This window comes from Dendronephthya gigantea, unplaced genomic scaffold (genome assembly GCF_004324835.1).
Source record: "Dendronephthya gigantea isolate DGI-Jeju-01 unplaced genomic scaffold, DenGig_1.0 000229F, whole genome shotgun sequence".
In the NCBI taxonomy this organism is placed as follows: Eukaryota; Metazoa; Cnidaria; class Anthozoa; order Malacalcyonacea; family Nephtheidae; genus Dendronephthya; species Dendronephthya gigantea.
In genome coordinates this window covers 53,785-74,245 of record NW_021163239.1, presented here as the reverse complement: position 1 = coordinate 74,245, position 20,461 = coordinate 53,785, and the positions used below count along the sequence as shown (strand labels likewise).

General features: G+C 43.5%; 1 non-coding gene and 1 pseudogene across 1 annotated transcript; both read right to left on the bottom strand.

The window, feature by feature from the left end:
- Positions 1 to 5,238: 5,238 nt before the first annotated feature.
- LOC114540357 lies at positions 5,239 to 5,402 on the bottom strand. Its single transcript, XR_003689039.1, has one exon. It is a non-coding gene; the product is annotated as a U1 spliceosomal RNA (small nuclear RNA).
- Positions 5,403 to 5,841: 439 nt separating this feature from the next.
- Positions 5,842 to 6,021, bottom strand: LOC114540359 (annotated as a pseudogene).
- Positions 6,022 to 20,461: the final 14,440 nt, after the last annotated feature.

Sequence of the window (20,461 nt, the reverse complement as noted above, 5' to 3'; positions counted from 1 at the left end):
GTCTTAGTCTTCGCTAATAAGTACTACAAATATTAGACTAATGGAACTGAGTTATCAATTTTGATGCTAAAACCTGTCAATGAGTCAAATGTTATTACACTTTTTAAAGCGGCCTTTTAACTATATACCCAAAATCGTCCAGCCTTCTTCGTCATCCCTCCCAGAAGATTTCAGCAAGTGTCAAGTATAACAAAGTAATGATGTAAATTTCAACTCTGCAAAACTTATTCAATATACGCCATGATTAGGAATATAAGATTCAAGTATTATTCAAAATTTTCAAAGTAACCATATAGTAAAATCTTTGATATATTGATTAATATCACCTTTGTGATGTATGTTGTGATCTTTTCACTTTGGCTATATCTTCGCTAATAAGTATAAGAAATATTACACCAAGAGAAAACTGAGTTATCAATCATGATGCTAAAAGCTGTCCAGAAGTCAAATATTATTACCGCTTTTAAAGCTGCCGTTAAACTGTCTACATAAAAACTGTGCAGCCTCCATCGTCATCCCTCTCAGAACATTTTTAAAAGCAAGTGTCAAGTGTAACAAAGAAATGTTTTAAATTTTAACTCCGCAATACTTTTAAATATACACCATGATTAGCAATATAAGATTCAAACATTATTCAAAATTTTAAAAGTAGCATTATAGTAACATCTTTGATATGTTGTTGATTCATATCACTTTTGTGATTTAATGTTGTGATCTTTTCACTTCGTCTCAGTCTTCGCTAATAAGTACTACAAATATTAGACTAATGGAACTGAGTTATCAATTTTGATGCTAAAACCTGTCAATGAGTCAAATGTTATTACACTTTTTAAAGCGGCCTTTTAACTATATACCCAAAATTGTCCAGCCTTCTTCGTCATCCCTCCCAGAAGATTTCAGCAAGTGTCAAGTATAACAAAGTAATGATGTAAATTTCAACTCTGCAAAACTTATTCAATATACGCCATGATTAGGAATATAAGATTCAAGTATTATTCAAAATTTTCAAACTAACCATATAGTAAAATCTTTGATATGTTGTCGATCACCAAGAATTGGCCAAAAACGCTTATAAAATTCAGCCGGAAAGCCATCAAGGCCAGGAGACTTGCCAGAGGCCATGCCATCTAAAGCTCGTTTACATTCGGCATTTGTAAGTGGCCCTTCGCACTGTGATTTCTCATCATCAGACAGACGCATATTAATGTTCTTTAGAAAAAAGTCTTGATGTTCGCGATCTAGAGGCTGTGCAGTGAAAAGGAGTGCATAGAATTGAATCCATGCTAGAGCGATGGATTTTGCAGTGGAGACTACAACTCCTGCTAAGTTGCGCACAGAAGAAATAATTCGTCTTCGTGCTCGTTTTTTTTCCAAACGAAAAAAATATGCGGTAGAGGCTTCTCCCTCTTCAGCCCATTGGATGTTGGATCGGATACGGGCACCTTTGGCTCTCTTTAAATGGGCTTCTTCTAACTCAGATTTTGTGTCAGCAATGTCTGACTTTACATCTTCACCGGCTGCAGCACGGCGATCGAGATGGAATAGAGTTTTCTCTAATGAGGAAATTGCATGTCGATCATTGATAGCTTTTGAACGGGAAAATTTGGCTATGAGGTGACAAAGACGGGATTTACCGGCATCCCACCAAGCACTCATAGAATGGAAGGAAGCCTTATATGTTCGCCAAGATGTCCAGAAATCTTGTACTAGCTCATTAAGAGCGGGGTCACTTAAATGAGATGTGTTGAATTTCCAGAGACCTCGACCTCGATTGACACTGGAAGATATGCCTAGTTCTAGATACACATAAGAATGGTCAGAACGAAAAAAGGGTAAAATATTAACTTCCAAAACCATAGGGAGAAAAAAGGAAGAGAGCCAATACATGTCAAGTCTGGATGCTTGCTGTCCGCTAGGACGACGCCAAGTATACTCATTCTTATTAGGGTGATGAAGTCGCCACACATCATGCAGATCATAAGAGGTCATCAGATCTGTAAGAGTGTCTGACCAATTATATGCCCAAATGGAGGTTGGATTACAACCCAAGCGATCCTTGGAAGCATCAACAACCGTATTAAAATCCCCACAAAGAACAATGGGTGTATCTCGATCGAGAATAGTATATAGCGATTCAAAGAAATCAATACCCGGAGCTTTTTTATTTGGACCATACACGTTACAAAGCTGTATTGAAAAATTCTCCTGTTCAACTCTGCACATATTAACCTGCCAGATTGATTTTTAAAGGAATGGACTATAGAGTAATCAGGTTTGTAAAGAATAGCGACACCTGAGCTACGATTAGTGCCAGGAGAGGAAATTGCTTTGTAACCTATTTTGTTAAGACCACTTGAGGTGGCGTCAGAAAGCCATTTTGAAAATTCGGCTTCCGAGATTGAATATTATCAACTTCCTCAGTAGCATCGACGTATTCTTGATCAACCTCATCATCGTAATCATCATCATCCTCATCATCATCATTGTTATCATCATTATCATCATCATCAGCATCCTCATCATCCTTATCAACATCGCTATCGTCGTCATCATTATCCTTATCATCATCAACTCGCTCATTATTCCGATCATCCTTAGTGTTGTTATCGTTGGTTTCAAGTTGAGTGTTGATAGGTAAATCATTTTCGACACCAACTTCCATATTATAATTTTCCATCTCAGCAGCCTCATCTTCTAATGTCGAGAAGAGATTCGGCGAGGCCAAGTCGGAAAGGGGTTTTCCGCGTTTGCCATCGTGTGAAGCAGAACCTGCAGATGACTCGTCATCAGATCGAGTGCGTTTTTTTGCGCGGTTAACCTTCACGGGTTGGAAAGGAACATCATCATGCTCCATAACACTGTCATTTACAAAATCTGCAAAGGTCTTACAAGCAGTTGCTGTTGTGATAGTGTTATCCGTTACAACGGCTGCAGAGGTCTTAGGAGCAGCTGCTTTCGTTGTAGTATTTTGTGTTATAACAGCTGCAGAGGTCTTAGGAGCAACTGTTGTCGAGGTAGTTTCAGTTGGGAGGGGAACGTTTGAATTATCAACCTCAGGAGGATCAATTATTTCAATTGCCGGTTCGTCTTGAATAACGGGATGTCTTGCTGGACAATCCTTAACAGCATGACCAGGCTTATGACAATGAAAACATGTTTGAACCTGACCAACATGAAAAACATTACACCAGTGCCCTGCTATGTGCAGTCGTGATGGTATTGACTGACGTATTTCCATCAATACGTTTCGTACGCCAGTATAAACGTTATAAAGAGTATCCATCTTCACATGAAGAATGGTACCATAGGGGCGTAAGGCCTCCCGAATGGCATCATCCGGGATACCATAGCTCAATCGAGTAACATTTACCCATTTGGCTGTTTTACACGGCTTGAATGTTAAAGGCTTTCCCCGAAAGGTCAAGCCAGAGTGAGAGAATTCCTCACATGCAACCTCCGAGCGACAAGTCACTCGAACAAGACGCGACGATAGGAGAACACATGCTTCACAAAGACGCGAGAAATTGTCTTTCAGTTGCTCTCGGAATTCCGTCATCACACTCTTGACGGTAATTCTCACTTCACCTGCATCAGCAGGCAAGCCAACATCAACCGTTCGATTCGCAAAAGGAATCTTCATGGTTTGAAACAAAACAAAAACAAAGAGAAGAAAAGGGGTCCAGCAGAGACCAATGCTCTGCCCCCTAAGAAAATATATAAAAGGGGACCAGCAGAGACTAAACCTCTGCCCCCCGAGAAAATATAGAAAAGAGGTCCAGCAGATACCAATGCTCTGCCCCCTGAGAAAATATGTAAAAGGGGACCAGCAGAGACTAAACCTCTGCCCCCCGAGAAAATATAGAAAAGAGGTCCAGCAGAGACCAATGCTCTGCCCCCCGAGAAAATATATAAAGGGGACCAGCAGAGACTAAACCTCTGCCCCCCAAGAAAATATGGAAAATATAGAAGAAGGTCCAGCAGAGACCAATGCTCTGCCCCCCGAGAAAATATAGAAAAGGAATCCTGCAGAGGGAATCCCTAAGGAAAGAAGGAATACAAATAAGGAGTCCAGAAAAGACAATCCTTTGCCCTCCAAATTAATTAGAAAAGAGAATAATAAAAAAATTTTAACCTACAGGAAGTCCAGCAAGGCTAGCCCTTGCCCTTCCTGATAAATGCCAAAAAACACTTTAGGGCACCAGCCCGAACACCAGCTAACAACACGAGATGCGAGCCACGAGACGCGAGCCACGAGACGCGAGCCACGAGACACCAACGAGACACCAGGGCTCCCAAGAGCCGACTGGCCCCAAGGCCACGACACCACCAAGCCAACCACGAGGGAGACCAGCAGCGGAGGCAGGAGACCAGCCACAGACCAGAGACACCAGAGCCAAGACCTCCTCTTCTTTGCTTCCTCTTCTGTGCTTCCTCTTCTTAGCTTTCTCTTCTTTGCGTCTACTTGCAATCGAGATTTCGGAATTCTTCTCTTAGCCAAAAGGCCGAGAAGCGATAACCCGTTTTCGCCTCGCCACCAAGACTTTATTGCGCATCGGCGAGCCCGCTCGACCCGGTGGTGTGCGATTGAGTGAGCATGCAGGATTCGCTGGCACGAAGGAGCCAAGCACCGATGTCGCCGCAGCTCGTTATTTCGTGAACGGGTTCGATGCGAGGCCGGCGGGCCACCTACGCTTGCCGAGACGTCCTCGCGGTCACGCTTTGCTGCTGCCGCCGAGCCATTCTATATTGTCGAGAGTTGGTGAACAACAATGATCGTGAAGCTGTTTTTTGTGGTTTTCGGTCACTTTTGCTTTCACACAGTTCCGATAGATAGTTGGTTATTCATTTATCTACGTCGATGTGTTGCCTCGCAAGAGTTGTGGTGCTGTGGTATGTGCTGATATCCGAGACGTTGTTATATATCGTGTGACGAACCTCTCGACGCTGCGGTAGCGGTGGTAGTATATGTATATGTATGTAGTACCGGCACGCCATCCGTCGATCGGTAGCGAGAGCTGATCAATAGGTGTCGAATTTCAAACGATTTTCCGAGATTCGGTTACACTTGATAACTTGTGACACAACCCGACGGCGGCACCGTTGTTAAAAAATCCAGTTGTTATTAGCTTTCACACGCACGCACGCATGCACGCACACACGCACGCACGCTTCTGAGTTTTAGATTTGTTTTTCGATTTTTGTTTGAATCATGAATAAGATGTGGTTGACGAAGGGAGAAGGGGACGAGCGCGAACGCAGGTCCCCACTACCAGAAATTATACGCTCGAGTTACCCACATTAGGGGTAATCGCAGGAGTCAACCCAGTCGAAGTGCAATGAAAGGGCCTCATCCTGAGAGGACCTCCTAGTTGATCAAGGTGCCTGTCGCGTCAGGTAAGTATGCTTTTGTGGCAGCGCCGTTGACTTATAATTGTGGCGACGAAGCGTTTCGATCGCGGTCGTTCACGTTACAGTAGTGAATAATATTCATACGTACGTACAGCGTTTGTTATCAATGTGGCTGTTCGTAACTGGTTTCCCGATCGATCGAGGAGTCCGGCGACTGCGGCGGTTCGTCTGAAAATGGAAAGTGGCATGAGTTGATGTGAGGTTTAACTCTACCGAAACAGAATTTTAGAAAGAACAATGCCAATTAAGTTATTGCATTGAATAATAATATATATAGGCCTGCATGGCTGAGTATAACAAATAGATAGCTACTAGATCGGATACTATATATGATAGAATCACTATATACTGAGCGAGTTTTCATGCAGTGTTACTGAATTCATATTAATTTTTTGTTTCGATTCAAATGGTGGTTATTCTTCCCCCGTTGAGATGAAGAGGGCCGTACTCGGATGTAGTGCAATACCAAGACAACCCATGGCCAGGGGGAAGCAAGCTTCAATCCCAGGGCCGAAGGCCAAAAATCAGTTTAATATATGAGTTAGGCATTGCCTAACATATCAGATATTAAGGTGATAAGAACAGATACTACACTTGATCTTATTTGGATATATTTACGTTTAAAACATCATATTGCAATATGCAAGTTCTAAGCACCGGAAAAAACCTTCAGGTAATTATGTACATAGTGTGTAATCGAGATAGTTAGCTAGGCTTGACCAGCAAGCCATTTGTCCACGTAAAACAATTAGAACCTGAAAACAACAGGAATAAAAATAATGATCTACATTAATAGGAGAGAGCAGACCCATTTGCGACAAGCGCATAAAGGGAGTCCTTGACCTCAGGTTCAATATCTGGAATATCGTCAATGTACTCTGGGTGCATATAAGCAAAAAAGGTGAGATAAGCTTTTTGAGCAACAGGTTCTATATTATCAATAAATGAAAGCGCTTCATCAGAAGGAGGTTCCAACAAATCAGGCATCGCTGCCGCCGCATACTCCCAAGAGCGAAACAGTTCATAATGAGCGTAAGTCACATTAGGGTCCTGGTTCACATTCTCAGGAACTGGAGCTTGAGTGAAACAAGGATCTTCTAAAAACTCGAGGCCTGTCGGTCTTACAGGAGAAAGGATATCATCGAGGACTGTAGGAAAGAGGTGTTGCTCCGCAGGGTTTAACAAGGTGGGATGCCTGAAGGCAAAAGCTTTTTTGAAGCTTGGCAAATCAGACAACAGGATAAGTTCTTCCGTATCTTCTATCTCTTTTAAAACTTCATTGGTTAGTTCTGCAACACATTCTGCTTTCAACCGTACATGTTCGTAATCAAAATAATCAATCGGGCCATCATCCTCCATAGTCTCAACTGACGTATCAGAAGGGAGGGAGGGCAAGGTTTCAACAGGAGGGACATTGTTAGCTTGATCTTCGATCGATCGTTGTTGTTTATCAACAGGAGGGGCATTTTTAGTGTTATCAACAAGAGGGACATCTTTAGTTTGATCTTCTTTGGTGGCTTGTTGTTGTTTATCAACAGGAGGGACATCCTTAATTTGATCTTCTTCAATTGTTCGTTGTTGCTTAGGCAGCGGGAGAGAAGCAGCTGATTGCAAACGCTTCCCTGAATCAATATGACGGGGAGTTTCTTCCGACGTAACAGATGGAGGTACGGTATGCTGAGACTGAGCATCAATGGCGATAGATTGGACATCAACACTCGAATCCAGTACAGGATTTTGTAGAGGTACATCCACTTTCTGCGGGCCAACAATCGTGTTAGACTCAACTAGAAATTTCTTACGTGGGCAATTCTTCGAAATGTGTCCTGTCGGTTCACACAGGAAGCACTGTTGTGCCTGTCCCCGGTAAAACACATTAACCGGATGATGGTTAATGGTGAGGCGTGAAGGAATCGGTTTTTTGAGATCCATTTTCACCGAGTAAACGGAAATACCGATACCTTTAACCAACTCGCGACGCATTTGCAAAACGTTTCCATATTCTGTTAGACGAGATTTTATCGAGTTTTCGGTTGTACCAAACATTACTCGTGTTAATTTCACCCACTGAACACTCGGTGCAGAGGACAGCTTAATGGGATGACCTCGGAATGTTAATCCCTCCGCTCGTAACTCGGTAGCAGCTTGTGCAGATCGACAGTGAACGAGTATGGACATTGCGCCCGACTGCATAACATTTTCTATGAACGCCGAAGCATTCTCGGATTGTTCGCAAAAATCATCGACTAATTCTTCCAACGTGGTCGGATGACCAGGTGACAAAGAAAGCTCAGCTAAAAGACCAACCAGGGCACGTTCAGCATGTGGGATGGCAGACATCTCGGGGACGCACGCGCACCAACGGACACGGAGACCACAAGACACTGCTCGACGGACAGTCCCAAGGCCAGCCAACCACCAAAGGAGACCAGCAAGCCAGAGACAGGAAAGAACACCAGCAGAACACCAGAAGGACCAATGGACCACCAGTACAGATTGCAAAACCAAGATAAAACCAATTGATCTTGCACCACAATATCAACAATTCTTTTCAACAATAATACTTCTTCGAGATTTCAAAAACTTCTACACTTGATCTTATTTTGATTTATTATACGTTTGAAATTATGTACATGAGAGTGCTATATGTAACATTCCAAGAACTGGATACAATAAGACCTGCAGGTATAATTACATAGTCGCGATCAAATTTAAAAGCTACACTTGACCAGCAAATGATTTGTCCTCTAAATTATCAAGAGACCGAGATAACGTTCAGCAATAAAAATGAATGATCAACATTCATAATTAAAATCGAGATTTTTAGCAACTAAATCATAAAGTTCGCATTTTAGATCCAAGTCAATAGCATCTATATCATCAATGTATTCCGGGTGCCTTAAGGCGAAAAAGTTCAGCTAACCCCTCAGGGTCTCAGTGTCCAGGTCTTTTAATACTGATAAATCATTCTCCGTTGGAGGGTCCAGAAGTTCCGGCAGAACCAAAGCGGCGTAGAACCAGGACATAAACAGCTCGTATTGTTGGTGGATAGGATCTTTCGGGCTGCGCGTTTCTTCGAGTGGCGGTAGAGGCCTTGGATCTTACGGGCTTCGGTAGGGTTGAAGTTTGCGATTCGTCTGCCGTGAGGGGGGCGACGTGGGTCTTGTGCTTGTGGAGGATTAGTTGCTCGTGCTGGCCGGTTGCGGGAGTTAATTTCGGAAGCTAGTGTGCGACATGAGTCAGCAAACAGCTCGCATTGTTCAGAGAAGTCATCCCATGAAAGTGCTGCAGCGAAGGTGGTGGACCAATGGTCATGAAAGTTTTGGATATCCTCGGTGTTCTGAACGTGGTTTTCCATATTGATTTCATCCGGTGAGGTCGAGGGTATTACATCATTAGTTGAGAGGTGGTTGGTATGAGGGACTTGGGGGGAAGGTTGTTGCGGAGGTGAGGGTTGTGATGGGATGAAAAGGGTTGGTGATGGATTATTAGGGGACATATGGTTGTCGGTTGATGGTATCGGGGAGTCGCTGAGGGGTTCAGGGATAGGGACCTGTTGGGTCTGGGAGGGGTTTGGGAAGAAAGGTCATCTGAGTCAACATCCTGTAGGGTAGCTCGTAAGCGATCGAGGTTGGTGTTGATATTCTGGAGGGTGTCGGAGGGAAGGTATTTCGTGGTGGGGGTAGGAGGCGGTGAGGGCGAAGTGGGAGATGGCATTGAACTTTTCGAGGGCTTTCGCCGATAGTGTCGAATCAGTTGTCTCACTTCTCTCTCGGGATGGGGACACATTGTGGAGCGACGGTTAACTGGGATGGGGGGAGGGAATTCTGGTGAGGGAGGTCTTGGGGATGAGGTCGAGGATGTAGGAGTGGGTTCAGCACTTGTTGAGGAAGATGTATTTCGAGGAGATTGTGGGGGAGCGTTGTTTTCCAATATCTGCCGGATGAGTTTCCTTGTTGATGCTGGGGTAGCCTTGGCCGGTTGATTTGGGTGGTCATGCGTGTTGATGATACTGGCTACGACTTTGGCTACTTCGGGAGTTTTAGCTGGCGGCGGTGTTTTGAGGGTTCGTTGGGGGGAACCGTCAGGCGTTGAGGAAGCATCGAAGTGTTTTCGAGAGTAGTGCGCCGATCCAGCACGGAAAGAATCGCGTTGGGTTTTATGGCAAATAGGACAGGGAAGGCCGGTGATCAGAAACGGCACAACACACTCTAGTTTCACCGTTCGCGGGCAAGCCATCTTGCCAGGAAGCTGGCAGCTAAGAGGAGAGCCCAACAACTCCTCAGGACCTTCAGTGGTCCTGGTTCAACTCGCAGAGTCTATGAACTGAGCAAGAGGTTCCCCAGAGTTGAAGATCCTCAAGCCCAGAACATATCCTCTTTGAGAGGAAGGCCAGGAAGCCACTTACTAGCATGCGGATCTTCTTCTTGCTGCCAAAAACTTGCTTGAAACTTGCTTAGAATTGTTCTTCGGTCGACGATTAAGCTGATAAGAACAGATACTACACTTGATCTTATTTTGAGTTAAACGACGATGGGCTTACGACTCCGACGGTGCAATGGAGCCTGGACCCGTGCAATCGCCGTACCCAAGGGGGCCACTACTTAGTGACGCAGATCGTCAGAGGGTATGAACCTCTCCCCTGTGCCATGAAACAACACGTGAGTGGTAGACTAATGATGGTGAATGACAGTAAACGATGATTAATTACACGACCAACGCGAGCAACCCTAGAAACACCAATAAAAAATTCATCCAAAAGGACGGTTACCTGTGCAACCCAGCTGGCCCAAAAGCCAGCCAAACCACAGGCCAAAATTGAAAGGACAATCACATACAAATTACAAAACAAACAAAATAAACAATATTACAACAAAGAAGACAAGTTACTAGTCTCAACCAACAAAAGGCAGAAGAGACTCGCAATTACATAACAATACATCTTCAAGGACAACGGCAGTACTTTCCCATAAGGCGAACCCCGTGCTCTCGAAGAAACAAAAAACACACTAAAGGCAAAATTTACACAATAAAATCCCGAGAGAAACGAATCCAATTCGCATCAGTGATTAAACAACTATCCCATCTGCCAACCAGTCATGCTGAAAACGACCAGAAGGAACATGCCGCTTTTGTAGGCGAACCAAGAAACGAAAGGTAGATTTTGCTAATCTAAGGGTGTTTTGAGCATCGGGAGGAACTCGCTCAAACCGATGCTTGTTTCTGGCTAACCATAGATGATGACGAAGGATACCCAAAAGGGCATTAAAAACGATTGGCAACCTTGAAGTCGAAGGGAGACCAAAGTAAATGATATCGTTCGTGAGAGTTAATCCAGGATCACCTTTATGTAACTGAGAAGAGAACCAATTCCAAATTTCCCGAGCAAAAGGGCATAAGATAATTATATGTACGGTTGATTCCGCTTGACCACAGTGGCACAAGGGATCCACGTTCATTCCAAAACGGATCAAACGATCCGCAAGAGGAAGAATTCCATGAAAAGACAACCATGATGTATCTTGGACTGAACGCGTAAACCTCCACAAGCGAAGGCTTGCCCAGACATGACTCCACTCTACATTAAAGCCAAGGTCAGAAAACTTGGCATTTGCTCTATGGTCACGTCGAGTGGAGACCAATAATAAACAGTAAGCAATTTGAGCAGTCAATTGGTCAATGGGAAGTGGATCTAGTGGAGGACGGGGAATAGACCAACCTTGGTCCATTCTTTCTCCTTTTAGAGAAATCCAAGCACGAACCACCGATGCATAAAACGAAGGTAGGCGCTTAACTCGATAAGAAGGGATTGATGCCCTTGCAAGAAGGGAATGTGCATCACAGTCAAAAACTGCAGACACATGAAAATTGAAAAAGGCTACCCACGGAACTGTATATTCTTCCGTTAGAAAGCGACGAAGCCAAATGACTCGTAAGGATAAAAGTTTCTGAGCAATGTCGACAACAGCTAATCCTCCAAGCGACAAAGGCTGGACCAAAGAAGACCGAGCTAGCCACTCTCGTTTTTTTCCCCATATAAAGGAGAAGAGAATTTTGTTGATTTGCGCTATAACCGTTTTAGGAATCTCAAAAATGGTTGCCTGATACCAGAAGATCGATAAGCCAAGGGTATTAGCAATAAAAGCTCGACCACGGAAGGACAACTGTTGTTGCTTCCACAAAGTCAACTTCTCCTCAAAACGTTTTATCAACTCAGACCAATCAACTTGGTTATTATTACTCAGACGACAACCCAGTACCGTGATAAAAGAATTTGTCCATTTTAAGGAAACCGGCAAATCTATTCGATTCTGCCAAGTGCCGAATAGCAAACCATAACTTTTACTAACGTTGAGCCTTGCACCTGATGCTTGTTCATATTGATTAAATAAAGAAAAAACAGCCAGTAATGCTTTGTCCGAACGAACCAGTATACTGGTGTCATCAGCATATTGGAAAATCTTTACTTGTTGTCCATCAGGAAGGACAAAACCATCAATATCTGACGCTTTCCGGACTGCACAAGAGATTGTCTCTGCAACCAAAATGTACAATAAAGGTGATAAAGGGCAACCTTGACGAACTCCACGCGACACACGAAAAGCATCACTAACATGACCATTTACCAAAACTTGCGAAAAGATGTTTGTATATAAAAGAGCCACCCAAGCTCGAAAGGATCGACCAAAATTCATTTTCTCTAGCACTTGTTGAAGAAAATGCCAATCTACATGATCAAAAGCTTTTTCCTGATCTAAGGAGATTAAAGCACCTCCTATGTTATTATCATTAGAATGATTGATGATGTCTTGAAGCAAACGAACTCCCTCGCCCGAGAACCGTCCAGGAACACCACCACATTGGACAGGAGACACAACTTTGCTAATGACCAGCTTTAAACGATTCGTAAGTACTTTTGACAAGATCTTATAGTCCGTACAAAGTAAGGAGATCGGCCTCCAATTTTTTGGGTCCATTCTATCATTCTTTTTATAAAGCAGAGTAATCAAGCCAGTGCGTTGCGAAAATGATAATGTGCCCCGATCCAGACAGTCATTAAAAACATCGACTAAGTCATTACCCAAAAGATTCCAAAAGCATTTGTAAAACTCGTAAGATAAACCATCTATCCCTGGGGATTTGTTAGATTGAAAACTTTTCAAGGCTACCGAACACTCTTCGAAGAATACATTACCATCACATAGAGCAGAATCTAGATCACTGAGAGAAAATTCAAGAGCATTAATAAAACGATCTTGTGCTGTAGAAGATAACACATCAGCAGTGAAAAGTTGAACATAAAACAAACACCAAACTCTAAGAATAGCCGATATGGACCTAACAATTAAACCATTGACATCTTTAATCCCCGTACATAATTTTCGCACCGCTCGCGATTTCTCTAATCTCAAAAGAGATGTAGATTGTTCTCCTTCTTCCGCCCATTGTTTCTTTGCCCTCGTTCTTGCTCCATCCGCCGCATGGATATGCTCCAATCGAATGTTCGATTTTGTCTCAGCAATTAAGGACTCCACATCATCACCATTACGGCGACGACGATCCAAATGTAATAAAGTACGTTCTAAGGATTTTAGACGATTTCTCTGCAAACGAGCTTCCCAAGAACAAAAGGAACGTGTTAGATATTTAATACGCTTCTTTCCGGAATCCCACCATACCGCAAGAGAAGGAAAAGAATCCCTTTCCTTTTGCCACATCTTCCAAAAAGATTTAATTTCTTCGTTGTACGCCTCATTTGCTAAAATTGACGAATTCAACTTCCATACTCCCGGACCACGCTGTGGTATTGAAGAAACAGAAAAACGCATATAAACATACGAATGATCCGAGCGAAAAAAAGGAAATATGTCTACCTCGCGAATAGATTCTAAAAGACAAGAAGAGACCCAAAACATGTCCAAACGCGATGCCTGTAGGCCATTTGGACGACGCCAAGTAAAATTAAGTTCAGTTGGATGACGATCCCTCCACACATCTACTAAATTTAAGTTTGTGGTAAGTAAGGAAAGGGAGCGAGGCCAATTATATGCCCAAGGAGACAAAGGATTACATCCCATCCGGTCGATAAAGGGATCCACTACCGTATTGAAATCTCCACATAAAATGGTAGAGGGAGCAGGATCAATCGCCTGCATCAAGGCAGAAAAGAAATCTTCACCAGGCTGCTTTTGATTAGGACCATACACATTTATTACACGAACCAAAAGTGTATCAGAGGACGCATACACCACATCTGCAATAACAAAACGACCCTCTGCATCTGTAACTACCGACTCCATTTTTAAGAAAGGCTTAAAAAGAATTGCCACACCACGACTACGCTCAGAACCAGGAGAAGACACAACTCCATATCGCTGGATATTGTTACCGGCCTCAGATTCTGCAAAGACCCAATCCTCAAACTCCTTTTCACTAGTCGAGTGTGTCTCTTGCAAACACACGATATCTGCCTTGACACAATTGAGCCAAGCAAACAAAGTGGCACGATTTTCATGAGACCGTAAACCTTGTACATTTAAAGTTAAAATTGATATTTCTTTGTACGCCATTTTTTAGGTTTAAGATAAAATCTACACAATTAAATTATAAGATCAAAAAGAAGATCCACTACACAAAGCTCTCCCCCTTTTTAGCGGGATCGTTTGACTCTTGAAAAAAAGCAGCAATAAAATTTGATTCATCAGATGCTTGGGAATCATCTGGTCCAGAGCGAAAATGAACTCTCTCTTGAGTATCACAAGGGAGATTCGGAGGAAATTGAGATGAACTATTATCTTGTCCGGAAAAATTAGCGAAAAAATTGTCAGCCAGATTATCAATACTGTCTCCCGAGGTGTATCCATGTGACACATCCTCAGATTCGAGAGAGAACCCTTCCGACTCTACAGATTCTTCGGATTCCGAAGGCAAAGGAATCGATTTACCATCTATAGCACGTAAAGGAGATCGAGATTTTTCTCTCAAAGACGAACTGTTCCGCCTAGAGGACCTATGAGGACGAGGAGGAACAATTTTACTGAGATTACTCTCATTTGGAGCTGATTTCTCAGCCTCATCAACTGGCTCTAAAGTAACCGGAGGTAAGATTTCTTGTTCAGAAGCCTCCAAAACATCAGACGGCAACTGAGAATCGGAAACTTCTTGAGCAACCATTTCCTGATCATTAGATGTTTGGACATCTTGACCAACTTGAGTGGTAACCACTATCTGAGGATCAGAAACGTCTTGAACAACCATTTCCTGATTGCTAGATGATAAGACTTGTTGATCAACCACTTCTTGATTTTTAGATGTTTGGACATGTGTATCAACTGGAGTGGCAATCACTGTCTGAAGATCGGAAATGTCTTGAACAGCCATTTCCTGACTGTTAGATGTTTGGGCATCTTTAACAACTTGAGTGGTAACAACTGTCTGAGGATCAGAAACGTTTTGAACAACCGTTTCCTGAACCACTTCTTGATTGTTAGATGTTTGGACAACTGGAGTGGCAATCACTGTCTGAGAATCGGAAATGTCTGGAACAGACATTTCCTTATTGTTAGATGTTTGGACAACTGGAGTGGCAATCACTGTCTGAGAATCGGAAATGTCTTGAACAGCCATTTCCTGATTGTTAGATGTTTGGGCATCTTTAACAACTTCAGTGCCAACCACCGTCTGTTTATCTGGACATTTATTACTGAAATGTCCTTCCTTACCACAAGTAAAACACACGCGCTTTTGACCCTTGTAGTATACCCCACACCAATGATTACTAATGCGAAGGCGGGCAGGTATCTCGGTTAAAACTTCCATCAACACGTGCCGTACTCCAGTATAGACCTGAAGATATTGCTCCGATTTAAAAAGTTTAATATTCCCGTATGGATTAAGCGCATTTCGAATTTCCTCATCAGGAACACCATATGAAAGACGACTATTTCTCGGCTATTTCTAGCTTCCTGGCACTTTTACAAGTTACCCAAAAGCGGCCAGGAGCCATGTACACAAAAGCTTCAAAAACCTCAGGGAATTTATCAGTCTGGCTCCGAAATTCTTCAATAACTTCCCTAACATTAACATCTTTCACATCCAAATGGTCTGAAAGCAAAATATCAGACGTCCTATTAATAAAAGGGATCATACCTTAACTCAAAAGGTATCCACCCCTACACTACCGAAAAAAACCAAAGAACGTAAAAACGCACAAAGAATCCAGCAAAGACCAAAGGCTTTGCCCCCCACACGAGAGAAAAAAAGAAAAGAGAAAAGGCTAATCCTTTTCCCCCACACACGCGGAAAGTGGAGACCAGAAAGGCTAATCCTTTCCCCCCACAAGAAAAAGGGAGTCCAGCAAAGACCAAAAGCTTTGCCCCCCCTGGAAAACACACGGAAAGTGGAGTCCAGAAAGGCTAGTCCTTTCCCCCCACAAGAAAGAAAGAAAAGGGGGTCCAGCAAAGACCAAAAGCTTTGCCCCCCCCGGAAAACACACGGAAAGTGGAGTCCAGAAAGGCTAATCCTTTCCCCCCACAAGAAAAAAGAAACCGGACTCAAGCAAAGGCTGAGCTTTGCCCTCCAAAAAAGGAGAAGAAGAGAGTCCAGCAAAGACTAAGCTTTGCACTCAAAAGAGTAAAGAAAGAGAATAATATAATAAATAATCTGGAGAACCAGAAAAGGCAGACTATTCCTTTTCCCTCCACTAACAAAAAAAAGAAGGACCAGCAATTAAATTGCCCCTTCACCAAAATTCTCGACCAATTGATCTTATTTTGATTTATTATACGTTTGAAATTATATACATGAGAGTGCTATATGTAACATTCCAAGAACTGGATACAATAAGACCTGCAGGTATAATTACATAGTCGCGATCAAATTTAAAAGCTACACTTGACCAGCAAATGATTTGTCCTCTAAATTATCAAGAGACCGAGATAACGTTCAGCAATAAAAATGAATGATCAACATTCATAATTAAAATCGAGATTTTTAGCAACTAAATCATAAAGTTCGCATTTTGGATCCAAGTCAATAGCATCTATATCATCAATGTATTCCGGGTGCCTTAAGGCGAAAAAGTTCAGGTAACCCCTCAGGGTCTCAGTGTCCAGGTCTTTTAATACGGATAAATCATTCTCCGTTGGAGGGTCCAGAAGTTCCGGCAGAACCAAAGCGGCGTAGAACCAGGACATAAACAGCTCGTATTGGGCATAGGTAACAGGATGGTCGGCTTTAGCCTTAGAAGGTAATGAAGGTTCAACAAAGAAGGGATCGTTAAGGAAATCTAGGTCAGGAGGCAATACAGGGGTACGTATAGCAGCGAGTGCAGCTGGACGAAGGTCAGCTTTCTTCCGAGGATAATAAGGTTGGATGACGGAAAGCAAAAGCTTTCTTAAAACGGGGCAGGTTTATCAAAGGAATCGATTCGGTCATATCTTCAATAGCTTTGTTGTCATCTGCAGTCACTTCTTCAAAAGCGACAAGTCTGACGCGAGCTTGTTCATAATCGATATACTCCACTGGAGCATCATCAGTCATGCTGGAATCATCACGGTCAGGTGAAGGCAAGTCTTTGACTTGCTCCTCAGGAGACGATTTGTCGTCCACGGGAGCATCATCAACATCAGGCAAAATTGGAGGCAAGTCAATGCCTTGCTCCTCAGGAGAAGTTCGCTGCTGTTTTGTCAACTGGTCATTTAATTCTGGACCCAAACGTTTCCCAGAATCCACATGACGTGGGGTTTCTTCAGAAACGTTCGAAAGGGTGGAATCTTCAGATGGCTTTGTCACTGTCACCTCTGTCGAGGGCAAATCTGGCGTAGGCAGAACCACTTCCATCGGTCCCGTAATTGGGTTTGGGAGAGTGGGACCTCTTTTGCGAGGGCAGTTTTTAGAAACATGCCCCGTCTGTTCACACCTAAAACACTGTTGAATCTGGTTGCGATAGAAAACATTCACAGGATGATGATCGATGGTTATACGAGAGGGTATTGGCCTCTTCAAATCCATCTTAACGGTAAACACCGAGATACCGATACCGTTCACAAGTTCACGTCGTATCTTCAGCACATTACCATAATCTGATAACCGAGATTTTATCGTATTCTCAGTCGTGCCAAACATGAGACGAGTCAGCTTTACCCAAGACTAGGAGCTGCAGAAAGCTTGATCGGGTGACCTCGAAACGTCAACCCCTGAGCTCGAAGCTCGACAGCAGCCTGAGCCGTACGACAGTGGATGAGCACTGATGCAGCACCTGATTGCATGACATTTCAATCCAAGATGGAATCTCTCTGATTGATGTCATCAACCAACTCTTGTAACGTGATGGACCTGCCAGCGACCAGCGACAGATCAGCCAGCACCAACAAGAGCAGCATGGGAATAGAACCCCTGAAACACCGGTAGACCAACAAGGACCACCAGCACACAACACCAACTTGATTTTGGACAGATTATCGAGAATTCTTTTCAATACACTTCTTTCACGAGTACGAAAACTAAAACACTTGATCTTATTTTGATATATTTTCGTTTAAAACATTTACAAAAAAGTGCAATATGTAAAGTCTAAGGTCTGGAGAAATAAGATCAGCAGGTTAATATTTACAAATTACCCAATTGAATTAGCCAGCAAGGTTTGACCCGCAAACCATTTGTCCATTTAAAACAATTAGGACCAAGAAGAAACCGGAATAAAAATTAATGATCTACATTAATAATAAAAAGCGTTACCCTTTGCTACCAAGGCAAAGAGTGCATCTTTCAAGTCATCATCAATGCCTTCAATAGGGTTTATATATTCAGGATGAGTATACTCAAAAAAGTTTATGTATGCAGAGTGAATAGTTGGATCTAGCTCTCTAATAAACAAAAGATCTTCCTGAGTTGGACTATCCAAAAGCTTGGGCATTGCCTTCGCGGCATAATACCAGGAGAAAAATAATTCAAACTGAGTATAAGGAACATTAGGGTCAGGTTGTAGATCTGCTGGAAACGGTGGTTGCGTGAGAGCCTTATCATCAAGGAACTCAAAATCAGGGGGTGATGTCAAAGGAATTGCCTCAAGGGCCTCAGAGAAATATGCGTCTTCTTTCGAAGTTGTCAACGTGGGATGACGAAAAGCAAAGGCTTTTTTGAAACGCGGCAAGTCAGCCAATACCACCAGTTCGTTCAACTCTTCAATCTCTTTACGACCATCTTCGGTCACCTCAGCAAGAGCTTCAAGTTTCAGCCGAGCTTGCTCGAAGTCAACATAATCAACAGGACCATCCTCGTCCATATCATCAGCAGATGCATCGGAAGGAAGCGGAGGCAAGGGATCATCAGATTGTTTGTCAGTTCTTTGTTGCTTAGCAAGCTTTGAGGAAGTGGTGACATGCAAACGCTTCCCAGACTCGACGTTGCGTGGAGTTTCTTCAGCGGAAAGAGACGGAGATAGGTCTACTTGTGTTGAAACCACATCATCAGGAATCGGATCTTTTTGGATCACATCTATTTGTAGCGGACTAACGAAAGGGGGAGGCAGGGACGCTGACTTCTTACGTGGACAGTTTCTTGAAATGTGCCCGGTTTGTTCACAGCGGAAACATTGCTGTATCTGGCCCCGGTAAAAAATATTTACTGGATGGTGGTTTAACGTGATGCGGGAAGGTATTGGTTTTTTGACGTCCATCTTAACTGTGTAGACGGAGATGCCAATACCTTTTACACTCTCTCGACGCATTTTCAGAACATTGCCATATTCTGAGAGACGAGATTTGATCGAATTTTCTGTCGTGCCGTACATAACCCTCGTCAGTTTTACCCATTGAATACTTGGTGCAGGCATCAGCTTAATGGGATGGCCTCTAAAAGCCAAACCCTCAGCACGTAGTTCGACAGCAGCTTGAGCTGAACGACAGTGGATAAGTAACGATGATGCACCAGTTTGCATGACATTTTCAATCCACGTAGAGGCGTTTTCCGATTGCTGGCAGAAGTCATAAACGAGTTCTTGTAAAGTGATCGATTTCCCCTCCAGTAGGGACAATTCTGCTAAAAGCCCCACCAAAGCACGATCGGCATGCGGTATAGCGGCCATCCCAATGAAGCGTGCGCACTGATGCACACCAGGACACCACACCAGGAACAGCCCGAGACCAGTCAACCACGCAAGGCGATCGATACCAGAGGACTACGAAACAACAGTGAACCACCAGAGGACCAATGGACCACCAATAGAAACCAAGACCAAGACAAAAACAAGCCCAATCTTGATCTTGCACCACAACAATAATTCTTTTCAAAACAGATATATTCTTTTCGAGTAAACACCGAATTGCTTCAAAACTTAGCCAAAAGGCCGAGAAGCGATAACCTGTCTTCGCCTCGCCACCAAGACTTTATTGCGCGTCGGCGAGCCCGCTCGACCCGGTGGCCGCTGCTGGTGTGGGATCGAGCGAGCTGAATCAGTCGCCGGCACGAAGAAGAAGCGAAGCAATGTCGCTGCAGCTCTCGTTATTTCGTGAACGGGTACGATGCGAGGCCGGCGGACCGCCTGCGCTTGCCGAGACGTCCTCGCGGTCACGCTTTGCTGCTGTTGAGCCATTACCGTCGAGAGTTGGGGTTAGGGTTAGGGGAGCTGTTTTTTGCGGTTTTCGGTCATTTGCTTTCACAACAGTTCCGAAAGGTAGTTGGTTATTTATTTATCTACGTCGATGTGTTGCCTCGCAAGAGTTGTGGTGCTGTGGTATGTGCTGATATCCGAGACGTTGTTATATATAGTGTGACGAACCTCTCGACGCTGCGGTAGCGGTGGTAGTATATGTATATACAGTAATGGCACGCCATCCGTCGATCGGTAGCGAGAGCTGATCAATAGGTGTCGAATTTCAAACGATTTTCCGAGATTCCGATTTTCCGAGTTATAAAATCAAGTTGTTATTATCTTTCACACGCACGCACGCACGCGGCGGCACATTAATAATTGTCGCTGCTTCGCCGTTTTAGACTTGTTGTTTTTCGATTTTTCAGTTTTGAATTATGAGGCCGAACCTCCTAAGGGAGA